This window comes from Tamandua tetradactyla, chromosome 3 (assembly GCF_023851605.1).
Source record: "Tamandua tetradactyla isolate mTamTet1 chromosome 3, mTamTet1.pri, whole genome shotgun sequence".
Taxonomy (NCBI): Eukaryota; Metazoa; Chordata; class Mammalia; order Pilosa; family Myrmecophagidae; genus Tamandua; species Tamandua tetradactyla.
In genome coordinates, this window is record NC_135329.1 from 19,830,789 (window position 1) to 19,852,926 (window position 22,138).

At 38.1% G+C, this 22,138-nt stretch overlaps 1 protein-coding gene and 1 pseudogene across 13 annotated transcripts in view; one reads left to right on the forward strand and one right to left on the reverse strand.

Moving 5' to 3' along the window:
• The window catches only part of PSD3 (pleckstrin and Sec7 domain containing 3), a 661,802-nt gene that overhangs the window by 471,999 nt on the left and 167,665 nt on the right, over positions 1-22,138 (forward strand). The window lies entirely within an intron of this gene.
• LOC143676696 (nuclear pore complex protein Nup107 pseudogene) lies at positions 18,240-21,429 on the reverse strand (annotated as a pseudogene).

Here is a 22,138-nt window from a genome sequence, read left to right on the forward strand (position 1 = left end):
TTATTTCTTTATCCTTGTTTCATTCATTCTGAAAGCTCAAGCTTTCTTTGTCTTATGCACTCAAAGTGCATACCAAAGAAGGATAGAACCTTTCAGAGAAAAAAATGACCCTGTAGAATCTATCCTCTATCTGATGACTTAGCATCAGATATGTTTTATATACCTGATAACAATATAAAATATAAAGGTTTCAAATAAAGCTTTTTTCTCTTCACTGTGAGTCTTAGCCTAGCAAATAGGTGTGTCTGCTTGTGTTTCACAAGGTGCTGCTTGTGTTCATTTGCAGTCCATTTGCCTCTTCAACGTATTTTTCTGAATTAGTATTGTGAGAGCGCAGCCATCAATTCTGCTTGCATATATTAACGCTCTGGTGGCCCTGTGCATGAATGCCAGGATTATCCTCTGAATTGTTGGTTTCAGGGATATAAAGGACAGCACAGTCTTTGATGTGAAAACCTGATTTTCTCTGTAATTTCAGAGCATTCCAGAATTTTAGGTTTTCTTAGATGTGGACTGTAGTACAGAAAGTCTTTGTAATGGCACTGCTGACCTTAGGAAGCTTTTCATTTCAGCTTTGGTAAGAGTGATCGAGCACTCTACAAATCATCGGAATGAGAAATTGTGATTTCCTTTCTTTTTGTTGATCTTCATATTTACAGTCATAGATTCATAGACTGTTAAATCTAGAGAGAAGACTCTGAAGGCATTCTAACCCAGGCATCTTATTTTATAGACTATATACCTTGGCACTGTATGGTTATGTCTTTTATGTCTCCCCTTAACCTGTTAAGCTCATGGGGGCAGGGAATTGATTTTCCATGTTCATGGTTGTATCCTCAGTGCTCTGAAGGTGTTCAGTTATGTTTGATGAGCATGTGAATGAAATTTGACATTGAAGCCTCATCTTTTGACTACAGGTTTTTTGCCTTTTCCTTGATGACAAATAGGTTTTATTTGGGGGCCGTAGTCTGTAAAAAGATAAGAATCCTGTACAGTTTACAGTTTCTGGGTACTGTATTTTAAGTACATACCAGCTTATTTCATTTGAAGATAATTTTATCCCTATTTTTAAAGATGAGGAATTTGGGCTTTGAAAAATTAAGTAATTTACCAGTAATTAAATATATTACTTAAAATTAAGTGATATACAGTATCAGATCCAGGATTCAAATCCATTCTTTTTTCCTGTCTCCAAGTTTAGTGATCTTTCCACTTTTGCCTTTTACTTGGGGATCAGTATTTGTCAGTGGGAAGAATTATCCAAACTCGTAAGTAACTATAACTGAAATTATTTAGTCTAGCACCTGATATGTTGCAGACCTTCATACCAGCAGAGTTTGTCTAAAAAGTCCTGACTTAGCCTAAGGGGTCTGCAGAGGAAACCGGCTGCCCCGACTCCTTTTATCTGTTGCTGTCAGTCTTGGCCTCCTGCGTGGTCAAATATGAAGGGCTTTTCTGCTCCCATATCTTTTTCTCATTTTCCTATAATTGTACTTGAATTTCCTTATTTTGGTCTTAAATGATTGGCAGGCTTCAAAACCCTCCTACTAAATTGCAAATACTCATGGGATGGAATAGTATTTTAATCTTAGTTGACAATTAACATCTGTAGCTGGAAGGAAGATACTGCCTTTTTGTTTGTTTTTACTAAGGGGAATGGGGAGGAATGATGAAAAGCCAGAGAGCAAGTAGGAGTCATAGCACATTTGTCTACATTCTATGAAAGTAATAAGCCTCTTCTTAGCCAATGAAATTTTTCCAGGTTCACTTGAATTAATTTCTTGGCATTCAGTGTGATTGCATCACACCTACACTTTGGAGTATAAACCCATCTGCAACCATTTTTTTGGCAAAGGTTATGCATGAGAAATACCACCATTTTCTATTTCCAAAGTTGGGGACTTCAGGAGAGGGGTGGCAACTAGCAACACTGCACTTGAGTGCTGGAAAGAGGCTGCTGGCTTTCCACTGCATCCACCGTGAGCTCCCTCCTCTGTGTTGGTGTTATTGTTCAACTGCGTCTTTTCCAATGTTTATTATAGAACAATTTGTTAGAAACCCTGATCTTTTAAAATTATAGCCCGCAAAAGTAGAATCCCTAACTTTTTAAAAATAACTTCATCCCCTCCACCTCCCAGTAAAGAACAATTTGTATATTCTTTACTTGATACCAAGTCCTTGTAATGTGTCTTTTTGTGTAAAGTATACATTTGGCAACAGGTAGTAAGAGACTCATTTTGTAGCCCTGCAGTCTCATTCTTTTGTTCTCTTTGTATGTTATTAAAGGATCCTGACTAGATATTGTAATTGAGGTTGGTTTCTGTGACGCTGTAGTCTGCACTGCGTCTTCCATTTTGTTCTTCCTTTTTGTTCTTGTTGGCGCGAGTCAAGAGCAGGAGAATGGGATGTATTGTCAGGAAAAGACACTTAGGCCCAGCACCTTTATTTTCTTTTTCTTAATTCCTGTTTTGTTATTGTGGTTTCCAGCACACGGGGCTGTGATAGTTTACCTGCTGGATGACCACCAGTGAATCTTCGCATTTCTGTGTGTAGACACTGCTCCATTCATCAACAGGGTGGAATCCATTTCCCTTCTTGAAATCTGGGTTGGCCATATGAATATGGTAGAGGTGATGCTGTGCCAATCACAGGCCTTCAGAGGCCCAACGCTTCCTATTTTCACTGCCCTGGAGCTTTGAGTAACATGTGATGAAGGAAATCCAAGCACACCTGCCAAGGGGAGTAGCAAAGTGTAGGAACTCTGGGGCCCCTCACCCTCCAGACGTGTGCGTGAGGGGCCATCTCGGCTTCTCCACCTCCACTGAGCCTGGTCAGCAGCGCGTGGAACAGAGGCGAGCCACCGTCTCCCAGCTCTGCCACTAACTGCACATCCACAGACTCGTGAGCAAACGAAACTGTTGCTGTTTTAAGCCGCTGACATTTGGGGTAGCTTGTTGTTGCAGAGCAGGATTTAGCAGGATTCATAGCTTCCAAATCCTTATTCTCGTCTCAGATCTGACTGCTGTTTGTATGAGTAGTTCTGTGACCCTGTATTGCTGAGAGATCTGTTAACTGACCATTATTTTGTTGTGGTAGGCATTGGGCATTTGTTAAACATTTTCTAGCTTATGTTTCTCACTTTGAAGTTAGTGGCATTTCTTTACCTGTTTCACATTTGTTCTTAGAGCAGATGTGCCTCCTAAAATGCCTTTGAGAGGACGTTTCTTTTTTGTGTATGTGGGGAGCAGGTAGTGGGAGGGGGTTGGGCAGAGTGGCAGCAATCTCTCACTAAAGAAAAACAATGTTAAAAAACAAAACAAAACTTATTTCCTCAAAGAGGATTCCCTCTTTCCAGATCAGGTCATATACACTCACCTTTCAGGCTCCTTGAAGGTCAAAGAAAAAATAGAAAGATTTGGGTTAAAAAATGAAAGCAAAGGCCAAGACAATCCAGGGAGACTTTATAAAATAAACTTTATGTTCAAATTAACTGTTCCCAGGAAAAGCTAGAAGGTGGTTATTGAGTTTTATTTTAAAATTTCTGGTAGGATCTGAAATCTTTTTTTAAAAGTAAGACTTTTAATTTCCTGAGTGGAAAGAACACTTGTTGTGAGGTCCTTGCATCAGCTCCTACCAGCAATTTCCTTTGAAAGCTCAAGGTGGTATTTTTCTCATTTTGTTGTCAGTTTATGTACTTTAATTAAAGACTCATCTTTTTTCCTGTTGTCTTTCTGTCTAGCAATTTCTTTCCTCAAACTCTCCTAAACAGTTGACTAGAAAGAATTATTGGAATCAGTTTGATCAAGGGCAGCAATTACAAGCATTAAATGGATAGAAGAGAGAAAGTTTAGACGAAGTAAGTTGTCTTTCTTAACCAAGAGAGAGAATCATAAGTTCACCTTAATGAGTTGTTTTGTGTTTCACATACTTCCAAATCATTATTTATTTACTATACTAACTCAGTGAGTTCAGTAATCAGTTGTTAGGATAAATGTTTTGCTCTTTTTTTTTGGTAGGGGCTGGGCGCTGACTTTTCAAGAGAGGATAGAGGAGAATGGTTTTTAAGGGAGGAAATTCTTTCTTTAGTCTCATTTAAAAATAAGTTTTAATTTTTTCAACCTTAATTCAGTTAACATGAACTTTTACTTGGTGACCATCTCTCCAACTCTAAAATGCTATATATGTACTTGTTCAATATTTTTATGTATTTCAAGTATTTTATCTTGTCTTTAATTATATTTTAAATTTCTGAATGATGGTGGCTGTATACTCTTATACCTCCAAGGCAGTGGTTCCCAGGGGACATTTAGCAACAGGGGGCATTATGGTTGTTGCATCTGGAAGCAAGGTGGTACAGCTGGCTCTTACTGGGTAGAGGCCAAAGATGCTGCTAAACATTCTGCAGTGCATGCTGTCTGGCATACAGAAGGTGATCAGTAAATGCTCATTGAATGGATGGATACAATAATGGGTATAGTGTATCCTTTCTTGTCTCTCTTTCCTCAAGGGTACTGAGTGCAGGCTTTGTTTGTTAATGATCAAATTGCCAGGTCAGGTATAAAATATGGCTTTCTTATAATATGGATATATGAAAAGTTTTATCATTTCTTCCATACAAAGACAGAGATCAAGGTATGATCACTTTCTAGTTATATGTATTTTTGTATTGGTGAAACTTGTCACTTGTCAGCCGGAGAGAGAAATGTAAAAAAAATAAAAGTAGGTTGAGGTTGACCAAAATGGAGTATCTTCATCCCTAAACCCTCAGGTCCCCTTTTCGTTATATGGGCTTGGAACGAACACAGATTTTTAAAGTGGTTCCCAACTATCTTTCCATATTCATAACATCTCAGATGAAAAGTGGTTCTTTTGGGAAAAGCACAACATACTACTTATAATTAGAAAAAGCACTTTAAGTAGCATATTTTTTACTTTTAAAAGTCAAGAGCTAATAAAACTTCTAGATGATGCCCCTATTTTATTTTATTTTATTTTTTGATGCCTGTATTTTTTTGAAAAGGGGTAGCTTTTTTGCTTTGTTGCTTTCTTTTCTAGCCTTTAGGCTTTGCTAGAAAAGAGTAAGTATATGAATGTGATATCCAATATAAGTTCTTACTCAATGGAAATGATTAATGTATATAGCATCATTACTAAGAAAAACTGAATTAGTAACTTCCTCAGTAGGATGACTTAACACGGAGATTTCTTTCTTTCTCCTGTATAATACATATGAAACAGGGATATGAAGGATTTTCACCCATTGCATTGAATGGCATTTATAATTTTTAATAAGGGCCGCATTCTATCCATGGCCTAGAGTGCTAGCTCTCAAAAAGAACAGTATTTGAAGATAATGTATGAGATAGTAGCTGGGTAGCTCTTCCTGATGCACAGGTACTAAAAATTGCCCAATGAAAATCTGTACCTTACTTGGAAAGCAGCATCCTTTTGTTGTCTTGGGAGCTTTGAACTCTGTTTATTCCTTTTATCTTTTTTGCATACTTTTTTTCTTTAGCATTATGGCAGATTCTCAGGAGTACCTAATGAATGTAAACACTGTTTTCATCTTGAAGAGATTTGGGGTAGGATGTAACTGAGGGAGGTATATTTGGATAAAACTTGGTATTGAATAATAGACTACTGTTCAGAACTGCTATGGATTAAAGAAACCAGTTAATTTAATGCAAAAGTAAAAAGAAAATCAGAACCAGCTTGATTCCGTGTGCTCGTTGTTTGTACTTTACAACTTTTATGATGATAATGAAAATTTACAAGATTGTGGATTCTGGGGAAGGTCCAGTTCAGATGTCTCTACTGACTAACAGAAGTTTACAGCCTCTAAAGGGGAAAAAAAATTAAAAGAAATTTAAATTTCATATAGTTGGTGAAATCTCCTGCATTTAAAACTATGTATTAGGTTCTTTGTTCAATAGTATAACATTTAAAAATTATTCATTTCATACCTTTGGGTGGGAAGGAGGCAAAAGTATCAAGGCTTTCAATCAAAAGTTATTTTTTGGGCACTGGACTTTTAGTATTTTGGGCTATAGAGGAAGTAATAATATTAAGACTTTGCTTTTATCCCAAGGAATTTATTCTCTAGAGGCAAAACTGATAGAAAAGGCCAAGGCTCTCCTCCCTCTCCTGTGCCCTTTCCCAGTTCCCCTTTTCATATTCAGGCTCACCTCCCTCTCCTGTGCCCTTTCCCAGTTCCCTTTTCATATTCGTTTTGATATCTCATACATCTTAAGGTGATTGGTTTCTAACAACCTGTACAGCTTCAACTCTTTTCCCACCTTCTTTGTTTGCTGATCTCCAGACCCACTGAACTTCTTTCAATTCCTCAACTTTTCTGCTCTAGCCTGAAGGTCTTCAGCTGTACAGTTTCCTCTTCCTTGAAACATGCCTTCCTACTGTTTATCTGGCTAATCATATTTCTCCTTCACGTTTTCCCTTAGATATCCCATTTTCTGAAAAGCCTTCCCTGTTGTTGAAGTATGCTAGGTGCCCATTTTATGTTGTGTACCCTGTAGCACCTGGTTTTAAATTGGCAACTGACAACTTGTACACTAGGCTGTAAATTTAAAGAAGGCAAAGATCATTGGTGTATCACCAGTGTCTAACAGAGCCTTGCAAATAGGAAGTTCTCAACTATTTGTTGAATACTTGGAGTATTTAAGTACTAAACTGTATGGTGCATACATGCCAGAGAAATTCAGAGAAAAGAGATATCAGTGAGGATGACAGATATAATTACTGAAAGCTGGGACCTGAATTTTTAATGATAATGATAACCTCCTTTGGGGGAGGGAATTTGGTCATTTCTTTTTCTCTCCCTTCTTCCATTCCTTCTGGTTCCCCCCCCCCTTCAATCAGTCATTCATTCATCCAGCAAATATTTTTTGAGGGCCTTATGGTTTATGTATTCTTCCAGGTGCTGAAGATATATAGCAGTGAATGAGATCCCTGCCCTCATGGAAATTGGTGGAATAAATAGACAAAAATGGGTTAAACATGAATATAGGAATTAATAGTCTGGTGGGACAATGAGGAAACCAATTTGGGTGGGGGGCATGTTGGAAAGTCAGACTTTGAATAGGTTATCTTAAAAGCATAACTCTACTTTGGGAAGCAGGTAGGTAATGGGGAAGTGTATATGCAGCTTTTATGCAAAGGAGATGTTTAGTCTGTAATTGATATGCAGAGACTGGAAGTAGAAAGTTCAATTTAGGCAAGATTACCAAAATTAAGGGTAATGATAGCCAGCTTCAAATAGCAAGGTGGAAGAAAGGTAAAAATGAATAGAAGAGGCTTTCTCTGTGTGTGTTCTGTGTTTGTGTGTGTGATTTCTTTTATTTTCCCTCCCTCTTTCACCCCTTTTAGACTCTTTCCTTCCTTCCTTCCATCCTTTCTTCTTCCCTCCCTCCCTTCCTCTCTTCCTCTTTTTATCTCTCTCTCTTTTTTTAAAATTCAGCAGGTTATTTTCTAAGAAAAATTCCCTAGTAGTAGACTATCTGGATAGAAGAGATTAAGGAGAAAGATGAATTGAGACCACAGATGTAGAACCCAGACCAGCAGTGGGAACCCCGAGGAAGACAGAGGTGGCACTTTTACTTTGGGTGGACTAAGAATGTTTTTCACATATCGAATCTGAGCTTTTATCAGATTAGGTTCATTCAATTGATGTTTATTAAGCTCCCACTCTGTATCATACTCTGTGAAACTTAAATGTACACAAGACGATCGAGTCTCTGTTCTTTTTCCTGATGGACATCCCATGAGAGGATAGGATTTTAGATCAGTGTTAAGAAGTCTTCTATGGCGCTTTTGATTGAAGTCATGGGGGCGGATAGGGGTTTTGGCCTAGATCTCTAGGTATCAGACCATTTTTTCGTTTATTCTCATTTTTATAATAAAGATTTGTTACAACAATGTTGTGATGATTGTAATCGGTTTTATAGTAATTGATATCAAAATAAAGATAAAACCAAGGAATTACAGTGGAAGAAAAAAGACATTCCTTTGTCTTTAAGTTTTAAACTGTCATTTAATTAAAGTTCAGTAACTTAATGTCTCTGACTGCTTATTACTTGACAATATCCCACTAGCTCATCAATGTCAATTTAGGCTTGTCTCCAACAACATGCATGAAAGAATTTGAAATGATTCATGCAATTTTAAAACAGAATTTGGCACATGAGTGCCTTTCTGGGTTCAGGAAAGTTCAAGACAACTGAGGAGAGACCCAGAGGCATAGTGTCTTGTGATTGTCATTCCAGCCTTTGTCTTCCCATTTCAGCAGTGTCCGTGAACTGTGAGGTTAATGCCACAGCTCAGAGACCAGGATGGTTTGGCATTGGTTCTTCTGTTGCTATCTCAAGCTGTTCTTTCATCTCTAAGAACTCTCAGTGGATCTGGAAGTGGGTGGGACGTGAAGCAGTGGTTTGCATTGTATTGCTTGGCTGCACCTTGGCATCTTTTTCTTTTTCTTTACGCCGTTGGCACTGGTGCCACTAATTTTACTTCCCCCTCCCCTCATGGTAACCGACTTCTCTAGGAGTGATTCAGCATTCTGTGGAGTTGTGGCAGTGTGTTTAGTAATAATCCAGCAGAAGTATCCTTTCGTATTTTAGAGTTAATACTAGAGGAATTAATTAGTTTTTTTAAGAAAAGGGAAGGGTGTCTCTCTCTATTGATCTACTTCGACTCCCTGGTTGTCTTTTTTTTTTTAACTTTTTTATTGTATAATATAACATATACAAAACAAACAAAGAAAAAAAGGAATACTTTTCAAAGCACTCTTCAACAAGTAGTTTCAGGGCAGATCCCAGAGTTCGTCATGTGCTTCCATACTGTCATTTCAGATTTTTCTTTCTAGCTGCTCCAGAATATTTGAGACTAGAAAGAATAGAATAGATTTTTTTTTTTTAATCATCACAATCGACAAAAGCAATAAATTTCAAAGCACAACACAACATTAGTTGTAGAACAGATTTCAGAGTTTGGTATGGGTTACAATTCCATAATTTTAGGTTTTTACTTCTAGCTGCTGTGAGATACTGGAGACTAAAAGAAATATCAATATAGTGATTCAGCGATCATACTCATTTGTTAAACCCTATCTGTATAGCTCCACCATCACCTTTGATCTTTCTCCTACTCTTTAGGGGCATTTGGGCTGTGCCCATTCTTAATTTTTCATGTTGGAAGGGTTTTTGATAATACGGGATAGGGGGATGGAACTAGCTGATGTTCTGGAGGGGCTGGACCTTATAGGTCTGAGGATTTATCTGGTCCAGAGATCTATCTTGAGGATGTAGGTTTCTGGAAAATTATCCTAGTGCATGGAACCTTTGTAGAATCTTATGTATTGTCCTAGGTGTTCTTTAGGATCAGCTAGAATGGCTTTGGTTGGGGTTTGGCAAGATATGATAGGTAGCAATGTCTAAATGAAGCTTGCATAAGAGTGACCTCCAGAGTAGCCTCTTGACTGTATTTGATCTCTCAGCCACTAATACCTTATTTGTTCCACTTCTTTTCCCCCTTTTGGTCAGGATGGCATTTTTGATCCCACAGTGCCAGGGCCAGATTCATCCCTAGGAGTCATTTTCCATGCTGCCAGGGAGACTTTTACCCCTGGATGTTATGTCCCATGTTGGGGGAAGGGCAATAATTTCACTTGCAGAGTTGGGCTTAGAGAGAGTGAGGCCACATTTGAGCAACAGAAGAGGTTCTCCGGAAGTGACTCTTAGGCATGCCTATAGGTAGGCTAAAGCTTTTCCACTACATACATAAGCTTCAGAAGAGCAAGCTTCAGATCAAGGTTTGGCCTATTGATTTGGGTGTCCCTAATGTTTGACCCAGTATCATGGATTTCCCTAGTGATAAAGTTTATAGTTCCATATTTTTTCTCCCATTCTTTAAGGGACTTTGCCAATACTTTTTGATTATCTGTCTAATATATTCTAGGATGGATCCAGGCATTACATTAAACGATACAGGATTAAAGGCCGTCATTTTTATTCTGGGCTCCCTGTGTTTCGATTGTTTAAATGAGCTATCCAGACAGGTTGAGTTAGATTATGTGGTACAGAAAATTGAGGTTCTGGATGAAAAAAAAGCTTTCTTCCTTTGGTCTCAAAAAGTAGGAGAGGTTCTAAAATATAGACAGTGCTTTCTTTACCCACCCTGTGTTCTGAATTCGCTTAATCCCAACCTGATCAGCTTTGTTCTTTCTCTAAATACCAGGTTATACATATATAAAACAGCCTCTCAAAATCCAGAAATAATAATTACACTCCAACTAAATGTGACTGCTAAAAGAGCTTAGAATCTAAGCCCCTGTTTTCTTGTAAGCATTTTCTAAAGGAGACCATACAATAATTGCTCTTTTGTTTCAGGCTTATTTAGTCTCACCGAATGTCTCACAGGTTCATTCACTATGTTGTATGCCTCACAACTTCATTCCTTTTTGTAGCAGCACAGTATTCAATCATATGTATACACCTTCATTCACCAATTTCCTTCTTAGTCAGTGCATCCTTCAGCAACCTCCATTCATTAGGCATCATGAATAATGTCCAAAGTCCACAGTCCATCAGCACTCTCAGTTTTAGATAGTTTCGTTGTTCCCAAGAGAAAGATAACTGATAAACACACCCTTACCTAATAGAAAATCTAAACCTCTCCTTAACTTTTGTCCCTCCCCTATTGCCCCTGCTATTGCTGTGGTAGTACTGATGTTTTCCTGTTAAACATAGCTCATAGCACGGAATGGCGGTTTTCTCCCTGTACCTTAGACTTAAACACTGTTTGTACACGAATCATACCTTTGAAGTAGTTCCTGCAAGAACTTACTTATATTTGTAGTGTTAATCAGTGGGACACATAGTTCTATACAGCCCCTTTCAATCACGTTCACCTTCAATATGGTAATGTTACTTATAGACCCACTAGTGAACCGCCGTCACTTCTATCTATTACCTTACATTTGAGTTCAACCTCATTAGCTAACCGTTCACCCATCTCTAGCCTCCATGTATCTCTGGGTCCACTATATTCTGTATTATCCTGGTTGTCTTTTTCTTTGGGACGTGTGCTAAATGAATACAAATCGGATGCCGTAACCCCCTAAGAGAAGGGGCCAGTGAACCATAAAGTAGAGAGAAGGTACGTAGCTGCCTTGCCGTCCCCTTCCCCCTGTGGTCTAAATGTGATTGAAGGACCTGGTTTTCATCTTATTTTCTGACCCCAACCAAGGAAATCTGTAATATTAGTTTCTTCCAAGCTCTGATCCCACTTAGATCTCCTTTACATATTTCTGTCCCTTTTGTGTTTATATCCCCTCTTTTCAAAGCTGACTGCAAGAGGAGTGAACACTTACTGTTACCTAAGTTTCCTAAAGACGAAAGAGATATTGGAGCTTGTGTTGAGTTAGTATCATACTTGAAGGGTGATAGAATTTGGGGGAGAGGGCTTATACCCGGCATGGCTTGCAGGAGTCAATAGAATAGGTTTGCTGCAGTGAAAGCTTAATGGAAAATTATTTGGCAGAAAAAGGAGTAGTAAATTAGAATTTGCTCAGTGATACCCATAGTGGGATAATTTAGTTCCCTTTATCTATCTTTATCTCTTATAATCTATGTACATGAGTTTTCTTTTATTTTGCTATCCTGAGCTGATAGCTTTGCCTAAGCCCTAAGCCCATCTGCCTGTAGCAGATCTTCCAGTTTTCTTGTCTAGTTGTCAAGATTCTCCTCTGTCCATTTATTCCCACCTGCATCCAGGGGCTCATGCCGCTAAGCGGTTTTCTTTTCACTCCTTTTATTATTCCTTTCTTCCCTTCCCTTTCTTCCTTCCTTACATTCTGATCATCTGTTCTAGAATAATTTTAAAGCAATATTTACTTTCTTTCTCATGTTAAACGTCACATGCCTATATTGTACCTTATAAGGAATTATGAAAGATTTTCTAGTTTTGGCATTACTGTTACAATTTTAGCCACACACTATTTTTTGCCTCACTGTCTTCTTTTGATAATAGGCCTTTGTAATAGGCATGTCCCCTTCTATGCATCCTGATACTAAAATCTCCACACCACGATGTTATACCCTCACCTCCTTAAATGGGATCCAAACGATAGATTCATATTTTTGTCATCTTCTAGTATACCCATTTTATTTCTATTTTTAAATCTCAAAGAATAATTTTCTGTGTAACTTTCTTTATACATGTAACTTAACAGTCCTTCCTGTACTTGTGTTTAGGTGGATGTGACAGCATGTCGTTGCTGTGGCAATGGCAGGCTTTCATAGATATACTGATACATATAGATTCAGGAGTTGTCCCTCAAATTAAATTAATTTCTGCCTCAGAGAACATGAGGGGTTTTCTAATCAATAGATGGCATTTCATGACAGGTCTGGGGGAATTAACTCTTCTCTAGAAATTCAAGTTAGTAGAGCAAATGTGTTCTTAAAATACATTGCTTTTATTTTATGTACTTGGCTTCCATGTGATTAAGTTTATTCATAAAGGACTATTGTACTTTGCTATGTTTATAGTTAATGATTTCATTACTCTATCAACAATATAATGCTGAATCTCTTTGAGCTGCTGCTTTATGCCCAGCACTGAGAGAGATGGTATTAGAGAGGCTCCTTTCCTTAGGGAGTGTGTGTGTGTGTGTGTGTGTGTGTGTGTGTGTGTGCGTGCGTGCGTGCGTGTGCATGTGCATGAGTGAGACAGAGAGAGAAATATTGATTATTGAGAATTAACAAAATAGGAAGGGAACTTTGCCATTCTTTTAGGATGTTGCTCAGCGATGAACATTTGCTACCTTTTCAAGTAGTGAAATGTCTATGGAATTAACTTGGATTGCATTAAAATAGCTGACTGAAGGATCCTTTTAATGACTCGCTGCAAAATGAGAGTGCACTGGATAATGAAATTCAAAAATGAAAGAAAAGCTACATCCATATATGCACAAAGAATTTGCATGACAGCGCATGCCCAGGTGTTACTATGACATTTAGCTTTTTGTGAAGATGAATAACAACAGTGATGTTGGTAATTATATCGAGTCTTTTCAGAGAACTAGAGACACTGGTCTAATTTACAGCCAAATACTTTTCACTCTTGTCCAAGTTCATGCACAGCCAAAGAAAGAAATACTGTAGGGCCACTCCTACGAGGCTTGGATTTGACTATGTAAATCCAATGCAGCAGGATTTTTTTTTCTGGAGGCATGTATTTATCTAGCGGCATGCTAGTGCTATAGGAAATATTTTTTAAGTATAAATTATGGTACCTACCCTTAATTTTACTTTAAATGGAGAAACAAAACTAATGTATATGAAACAGAAAACACAAGACATTCTGTTTTTGGTGATAATTATAGGGTTCACTCATAAGTGCTGTAGTAGTTCAGAACCAAGAGCCTGAAGAGTATGCAATAATCTAGGAAGGCTCTATGGGAATGAAAGAAATTGAGATGTGCCTTACAGAGAGATTGGAGGAGGAGCGAGTTGGAGGAAGTCAGGACATTCTGGATTTAGAGAACAGCAGGAACTGGGAGGTAGGAGGGAAGCATGAGACTAGTGTTGGATGGCAGTGCAGCTAGTTCTGACTGCACAGGTCTGGTGGTTTCTAGGAAGATGTGGTGCTGGTCTGAGGCAGTGGGAGAACATCTCCAGGGGCTGAGGTAGTCACTGTGTTCTTGCCTTGCTCCAACCGCAGTTGTTTCTTTTGCCACATCCTCAATTATTTCTTCTTCTTTCTTGGCTTCTGGCTTTTGGAAATGAGATTGACATCTGTTTCTACAGATTATATTTAGATACACTTATTCACACCTGTCCTCCCTTGGAGTAGGAGTGAAGGGGAGGCAATGGAGAGAATATTTATCAATTTTTTTAAGTTTATCTTTAGTGTGGATCACTTATTACCCAGCTGAAGGGACACCTTTTACAAGGCAATCTAGGTAAGAGAAATCTGATTATCAGCTGTAATCAGTGTTCTTTACCGTGTGAGAAACAGAACATACAAGAACATGTATATTTTTAGATTCTGATTTAGCTCTTTTATTATATCTGTCAGTTCTAGAAAGTAGAGCAAGCAAAGGAAGGGTGACAGTTGTGTCTTTAAAAGAAGGAACAACCTGCTTCTCGTCGAGTGAGGGAATCTCTATGGCTCTGTCACATCCATTTCAGTCCCACTGACGTTACTCCCACATCCTTGTGGGTAGTAAAGTGAACATTTTAAAAATGTTCTTTATTATTCCACCCACTGATCTAGTAGACGTTTAAGTTCAATACTGCACCTGGGAGAAAGGGGAGTTGAAATATAATTTATACTGTTTAAAAAACCACTCAAACATCAGTGTCTGTGTCTGTACCAGTTTAGAGATTATAACAATAAATTGACTTCCGTTTCAGAATGTGTTGTTAGTCATCACACTTTAAATTGCCTGGCATTACTATTTGTGACCTACTTAAAATGGTTGTCCCTTCAGTGGGAACAATGTGCATCTAACTGTTGGTTGACTTGTAGGCTTTTATTAAAGCTTTTTAATAGCAACCAATTTTGAACAAAAACAGATTAAGTAAATACAGTGATTTTCTCTTCTGGGCTAGATTTTGTTGAGTGAAGAAGGGTGGTAAGTCTTTGTCTAGGGAATCATTTAGTAAAGTGTTACTTAGTAAATTAAATGCCTTCTTGCTTCTCTGTATTAGGATAGGAAACCTTTTTCTCAGTGTCCCTCTATTTATGCAGAGTGACTCATGAAAAGTGTGAAATGGAGAGACTGCATTACCTGAGCATGAGTTGAGCGACCCAAACTCTCCCATGGCCAGGCTAGGAAACACCTCTGTGGACCTGGGAAAATCACCTGACATTGCACAACTTCACTTTCCTCATATATAAGATGAGACAATCCATTATCATCTCACCAAATTTCGATCTTTTTAACTTCTAAAATTTTCATTATCTTACTTGTGCAACAGAGCTAGGGGGGAATTCACAAGGATTAATATGGTGGGTTCTGCTCTTCAGTGCCTTATAAAGTACTTGGTCCTAGTTACTTGGGGCAAAATGACCCATCCAGGTAGACATTTGTAGGCATATCTCAAAATGAATCTTAAATAAAATAGTGTCTATGACCCCCTCACACCCTTTGGAGCCTCTATTAAAGCTTTGGCAAATTTTGCTCAGAAATAATTGATTCTTAAAAAGAAACCATTATGATTACTTGATTAAACATATTGTAAATTACAGACACCGTGTTTTGCTAGCCAAAAGTGAGAATTTGCTAGCCAAAAGTGAGGGGGTGTCCTTTAGGTCAAATGGCAATGACACAGCTCCTTGGAACTCTCAGGGTGTGTCCAAATGGAACATGGAGTGTGAGGTCTCCTGCAGAAGCTCCTTTCCCCCAGGAAAGCCATTAGAATATTTGTGAATTAAACTCCTCGTTCACTTTGGCTGATGAAGCTTTTCCCTAAGTATAAGTATTTCTATCTTCATGCTTTTTTATTTATTTATTTTTTGCATGGGCAGGCTCTGGGAATCGAACCTGGGTCTCTGGCATGGCAGACTAGAATTCTGCCCCTTAGCCATCTTTGCACTGCCCTTCACTTTATTTTTAAATAATGTCTATTTTTTTGGTTTCCCACATTCTGGAGTCTAGGAAAGAGTGATATTGAATCAGAAAAATTAAAACCTTTGCTCAACACCAGTAATAATAAATTCCTGTTTTTGAAAGACAGCTTTTAACCTTGTTCTCTTTTCTTGAAAATTTGGGTTGTTGTAATTATGTGTGCCTTTAAATGTGCTGGGAAGCATGTCTGTACTCCTTCCTGCGTTCGGAGTATCGTCTGCCATCTGCAAAGCACTGTGGGGTGGGCAGGCAGGGAGGAGGATTTTGTACTGAAGACTGGATTTTTCTCTTAATTGTAATGACAGCTTCAGTCTGTACTTTTCATTTCATTTTTTGGTCATTTTTCATAGATATATATATTTTATATTTCTACCCCAACAAGACTGAGGTCTTGTAACTCTTACTGCTTTTTATCAAATGTGAATTGCTGTAAGCACATATAATTCCTAGTAGTACGAGGGCATGCATAGTTTTTTTTTTTTAAATTTTGTTCTCTATAGTTTTTGTCCTTTATTCAACAAAATTATACTGTTTTCCCAGAAGTTTTATTAAAATATGATGTGAATCCAAAGGGTCTTCTTAGAGGCTCACAGAATACAATTGTCCCAAAATGTGTAATCCAGTACACATCTGGTTCTTCACTTAGGCGCGAATGGTTGGCATATGCCCATGTGCCCACTTCAACAAAACGTGGCCACGTTTTTCTGTCCAAAGCTATGAGGTTTTTCTCTCCTCTACTTGCTGGGAATATCTTTGCAGATTTTTCTCTGCATGTATGAGTTTCCCATATATTGGCTAAGGCGGTTGTCCTTAATGGTCAGAATGGAGCAGTCAGAATTGCAAGTGTGTTTCTGTTTTGCAGTTTTGGGTATAGAGGACAAGAAACTTTTCGGTATGGATGAGAGAAGTATGATTCTGGAAAAATAAATGTGAAGGAATAGAAATAAGGTGAGGACAAAATGCTATTATATGTACAGTATAGCCTGTGTGAGGGTGGTATTTTAGGAAATGGAGGAGGGGGCGGCTGCTCACAGCAGACAGCAGCGGTAGTCAGGGCCCAGGGGGAGCCTCCTCATAATAAAGAAGGAAGACGCATCAAGGGCTGGCTGGAGCAGGTGTTAAACAAATCCCCTTTCTACCAAATGTACTTGAAGAAATTATATTGAATGCTGGATACAAAATCGGGAAGGGGCACAGAGCTGGGGCTTGCTGGGACCACCTTGGAGGCTGGCTGCAAATATGTTAGGCCATCGCTGGCATTTAGGAGCATTTTTTTTTTTTAATTTCTTTTGTTTACCAGATTGCAACTCAGGTAATTTAGCATATGTGGAGAACTGGAGCAGGTGAACGTTTGTGAGATGAAACGTTTGTGAAATGGAGAGAGAATGACGAGCTTAGATTTACTTTGTGTGGGAAAAAAAATCACCAAGGTAAGCTGTATGGAGAGAACAAGGAGATCTGTTTTATTATTTTGTTTTTGATTTTTATTTTAAAATCTTTTTTTCTTAGTCGAAACAACAGGAATTGATTGAAGGGTTTATATTGTGACCCTTCATCAAAGCCAGTTTTGTAGCTGCTTTGGAGAAAAAGGTAAAAGGTTATATAAATGAGTATGACTGCTGAATCATTTATTGATATTTCTGTTGGTCTCCAGTGTCTTGGAGCAACTAGAAGAAAAACAAAAAATCGTGGATCTGTAACCCATACCAAACTTTGAAATCTGTTCTATAAGTACTTGTTAAAATGTACTTGGAAACTTACTGCTTTTTTGTATGTGTTATATTTCACAACAAAAATAAATCATAAAAACAAAACAAAAAAGTTATATAAATGTGTGACTAATGTACAAATGTATAAAATATATAATATAGTAAGTATGTTTAAAGCGAATTCATTGCAGTATTGCTTCATGTTTTCTTTTAAACTTGGAGTAAGATATTTTTAGGCTCACCAACTTAAACCATTATTATTATAAAAAGAAAGCAAATTAGTACATTTAGACCACAGGTGTGATGGGTCTCAACCCAGTAATAGCTGCTCCTGGCAAAAGTCTGACAATTGGTAAACTAGGTGTTCCCTCACACCCATCCTATCTTCCCTCCTATCCCCCAACAATTTTTAAATTGACATTTTTTTTTTATGCTCCATTCTTTACCCTTCCACCCCCCCAAAAAATAGGGCCATTGCAAATGGAATGTTAAAGTGAAATCCTACTATCTGAAAAAACATTAAAGACAAAGAAACATGGTTTACATTGGTCATTTATTTTTATTCAGTCCTGTTAGTTGCGTTCTGAATTTTTTTGGTTTTGAGTTTTTTGAAGAAGGAAACAGAAACCTTGATGTTGTTTCTCCTTTGTTTTTTGTAAGAACATTTTTTGATTTGTATATAATTTTATTAATAAATACACTAAGGGAAATACTGATATACACTGAATTTTCAAAGTGTCACCACAATATTCTGAAAAGTACGTAATCCAAATGTCTTAATTTTTATATAATTCCCCCTATATTGATGCAAAAGGAAAAAAAAATCAGTAATTACAAATATATTTTACAAAGAACTTCATTTATCATAGAAATTAGTGGGATTATGAAGAATTGATAAATTGTGGCTGAATTTCATATCCCTTTGGAGGAAGTCCCTGGCTTGGGGGCATTAGAGAGGATTCCTATAGCTTCTTAGTCCTTTCTTAAAAATATACCAGTGCTCAGAGGATTTGTGGTTTTCAGTGGATGCCTAATGAGCTAACTGTAGGCATTTCTGATAGGACCAGTACTGTGCAATATGGTGTGAAGCAGAAAACACAGTATTGGCAGGCAAAGCTTTCTCAGTAAAACCCTTTGATGTGCTTCTTCATGGTCATTTTCAGCATCCTCTCTAACATCTAACATGTACCCTGTTTCAACAAACGAGACATTATACATTTTCTTCTTCACATCCGCAGTTAGGGTATCCAGATTACCCATTCCAAATACCATAATTCATTTCGTATTTCTTTTCTTTGTGTTCATAAACCACTTTCTCAGTAAAAGTTGCTTTGCAGTATCGTGGTAGGTGTCTGTGGAGCTGAATTCACCTGCTTAAACCACTCATTAAATGTTTCATGAGCTTCCAAATAAGCAACATGTTCTCTGATAGCATTATCATTTTCATTAGGGACTGGACTTTCCATTTCTTGTTCTTCCCTTTAGTTTTAGATTTCTCCTATAGAATCCTGAGGAACATTCACAAATACTTCTTTTGCAGCTCTGTCCTTTTTCATGCCAAGAATTTTCTCATCACATTGCCTTGTTTTGGTGCTTTCGCCCTCCATGCTGAATCAAATACCAACCAGGCAATTATATCAGTCTTTAAGTGGTTCTCTTCAGTACTGCCAATGTCTGGGGCTGGTGCCCAATCGTGATGACTGAATTCACCATTATCTTTCTTTTGAATAGTCTCAACTACAGCTTTTCTTATTGTTGCAACATTCAGATCTGCTGCTTTAGTGAGTTCCGGGAGATAGTGTCACGGTTCAAAATCTGTTACACCTTCCAAAAACAAGGCATATTGAGCAACAGCTAGATTTTGAGGCAAATGACAGGTATAAAAAGCTATGAGATTTATATGTTTCTCACTTTTTAAAAGCTGTATTTGTCTTTTTTAAGCATCAATAGAGCTTTTTTAAGCATCAATAGTCCTAGGTTGCTGAAAAAATGAGATGAGTCATGAAGTGGAGTAGATATCCAGGTAGACCATTCCTGCTTTTCGAAAGCCATTTGTTCAATTCCTACTCAAACCATCAGTGTCTCATAGGATAAGAAACTTTTGAACTACATGATGATGTTCTTGATATACTTCAAGAATTATTTTAATAAAAACTTAAAAATCCAAGGAACTCCACTACACAGTGATCCTTAAGTTAAGCCATGGCCTATAGCTAATAGTACAATTATAAAAATGTTTTCATTAACTTTAACAAATGCTGATAATAGGGTGGTTTATGGGAACCCTTTATTTTATGCATTAAAAAGGCTGATTTCAGTTTTTGATGATTGATTTCACTTGTGTTTGTAACTGGTAATATTTTTTCATATCTGAAGAATCTTAGGGTTTCTAAGTCTGAAGATTAAATGAAAAAAATTGCATCCTTGATCATACACATCACTCTGGAGTCTGGTAAGACTCCGGGATTGGGCTGACCACCGTTGTGCCACTGCTCTTAGTTCTGGAGAAGATGGAGATGATCAGGCACACACTTGCTCTGTCTTAAAGAGAGAGAGACAGTACATCATATAGGCTTTTCTTTTGATTTCTTAAAAAATTCTCATTCTATGCAAGATCAGATTTAAACTGCCATTTTTAAACTGTGTTTATTTTGAAGTCAGTGACTTAGATAAGGCATAAGGAATATGTTCTAGCATTAGAATGGTGGATTAAAATTTTAATCAGATCATCTTATTCTATTAAAGCTCTTGATCATGTGTGACTCTAGACTCCTTCTTAAGGCCTTCAAGGCTCACAGGATTTGGCTCCTCTAGCCTCATCTCTTACCAGTTTTTCTCTTGTAGCCAGACTGGTCTTACTGCTTTGGGAATATACTAGGTTCCCACTTTAGGCCTTTTTGTTGTAGATACATGCCTGGGACACTCTTTTTTGGGTTTCCTCTTCCTCATTAATTAGGGGTCTGCTAAAATGTGTATACCCATAGTGGATTCTACTCCACTGTAGAGGCTGGAAAGGGAAAAACTATTTCCGGTACTCCCCTGCTGTGAGAGTTCCAATTATATTGCAGATTCAGAGGCCCCATGTCAGACTCATGAGGTGAACGAGCCATGTCAGGAAATGGAGACTTGTGGTAATGCTGCTTCTACTGGCAACCAGTGGTGGAGGGGTTCCATTTTTCTAGGTATATGTGGCAGAGGTCCAGATGTCTGGTCTCGAGCTTTTGTGGATCCCTAGAGGCAGGATGTGGGTATCCGTGTTGCTGGTGCTGATTATTTTAGAGGCAGAGGGTTTCTGTGGTGGCTGCTTCTTCAGCGTGGTTAGGGCAGCATCTCCCTTAGGAGTCCAGTCCTGCGTTATGGTTTTGGGAGAGTTTCCTGGACGCTCAGCCTGGAGGGTTTTCTTCAGCCTTTAACAACAACCCACAAACTATTTAATACTGCACAAATCACATTCTTAAACTAGCTAGAAAAGAGTCTGTTCTCTGCACTTACACCCTGACCAATACTTCTACCATGCCTATCCTCTCTAAAATAGCACACACACATACCCCCACCCCTGCTGTGACACACTTTCCTGTAAGCCTCCTTTTTGTTCTTCATAGCGCTAGAAGCATCTTCAAATGATCAGTATATCTAGTTTTTCATTCTTTGACTGCTTTCCTCACTAAAATGTATGTTCTAGGCTGGCACATGCTTTGCATTCCTACCTAGAACAATACCTGAGCCTCGTTTTCCCATCTGGAACATGAGGGGAAGATAGCAGTATCTAGCTAATAATCTTATGGTTTTTTTTGTTTTTATGGTGTATTTTATAAGAAGTGTTCAGTGCTGTGCCTGGCAGTTTAGTAGGAAATTTGTTTGCTGCTGGGCTGCCAAAAATAAATCCCAAACCTCCAATCTGGCAGGATAAGCAGGGATAAACCCTGTCCTGAACCTGCCAGATGAGTTTGGTAGGAAACCAATTCCATAAATATTTTTTTGAGGATCTGCTATTCACCTGTTATGAGGTATATAGGAGAAGCCTCCTTGAAGGAGGCTTTGGGAACGTCCAGGAAACTCTCCCAAAACCATCACGCAGGACTGGACTCCTAAGGGGGATGCTATCCTAACCACGCTGAAGAGCTGGTAGTTCTCTGGAGGGAAAAAAGTCTCCATACACTTGAAACATGAGCAGGAGAGTGTAGGTATACAGTGCTGAAATGAGTTAGAAAGGAACAGAACCTTTCCTGGAGAGAGGAGAACAGTGAACTTTGAGGTGTTTTTGGAATGATGGGTAGGATTTGGACAGGTAGAGAGAAATCTGGGATAGTAACAACAAAAATGAGTATGGGGCGGGCCGCGGTGGCTCAGCGGGCAAAGTGCTTGCCTGCTATGCCGGAGGACCTCGGTTCGATTCCCGGCCCCAGCCCATGTAACAAAAACGGAGAAACAAAATACAATAAAAAAACAAGAAAATGTTTCCCTTTCTTCCTCCCTTCCTTCCTTCTATCCTTCCTTCCTTCTCTCTGTCTTTCCTTTAAAAAAAAAAAAAAAAAAAAAAAAAAAAAAAAAAAAATGAGTATGGCGTGTGTGTGTTTGTGGAGTGGAAAGTGAAAGGAGATAAGTGTAATCAGAATATAGAATTGAAAATGGGGAGTGGTCAGAGATTGGGTTGGCTAGAATGCAATAGAGAAAATAACAAATTCCTGAATAAGAATATATGACTTAAAAGTTAGGAATCTTTATCGATTACCTCTTTCTATTTCTTTTAAAAAGAAAATTGAAATGCCATTTTATTAAC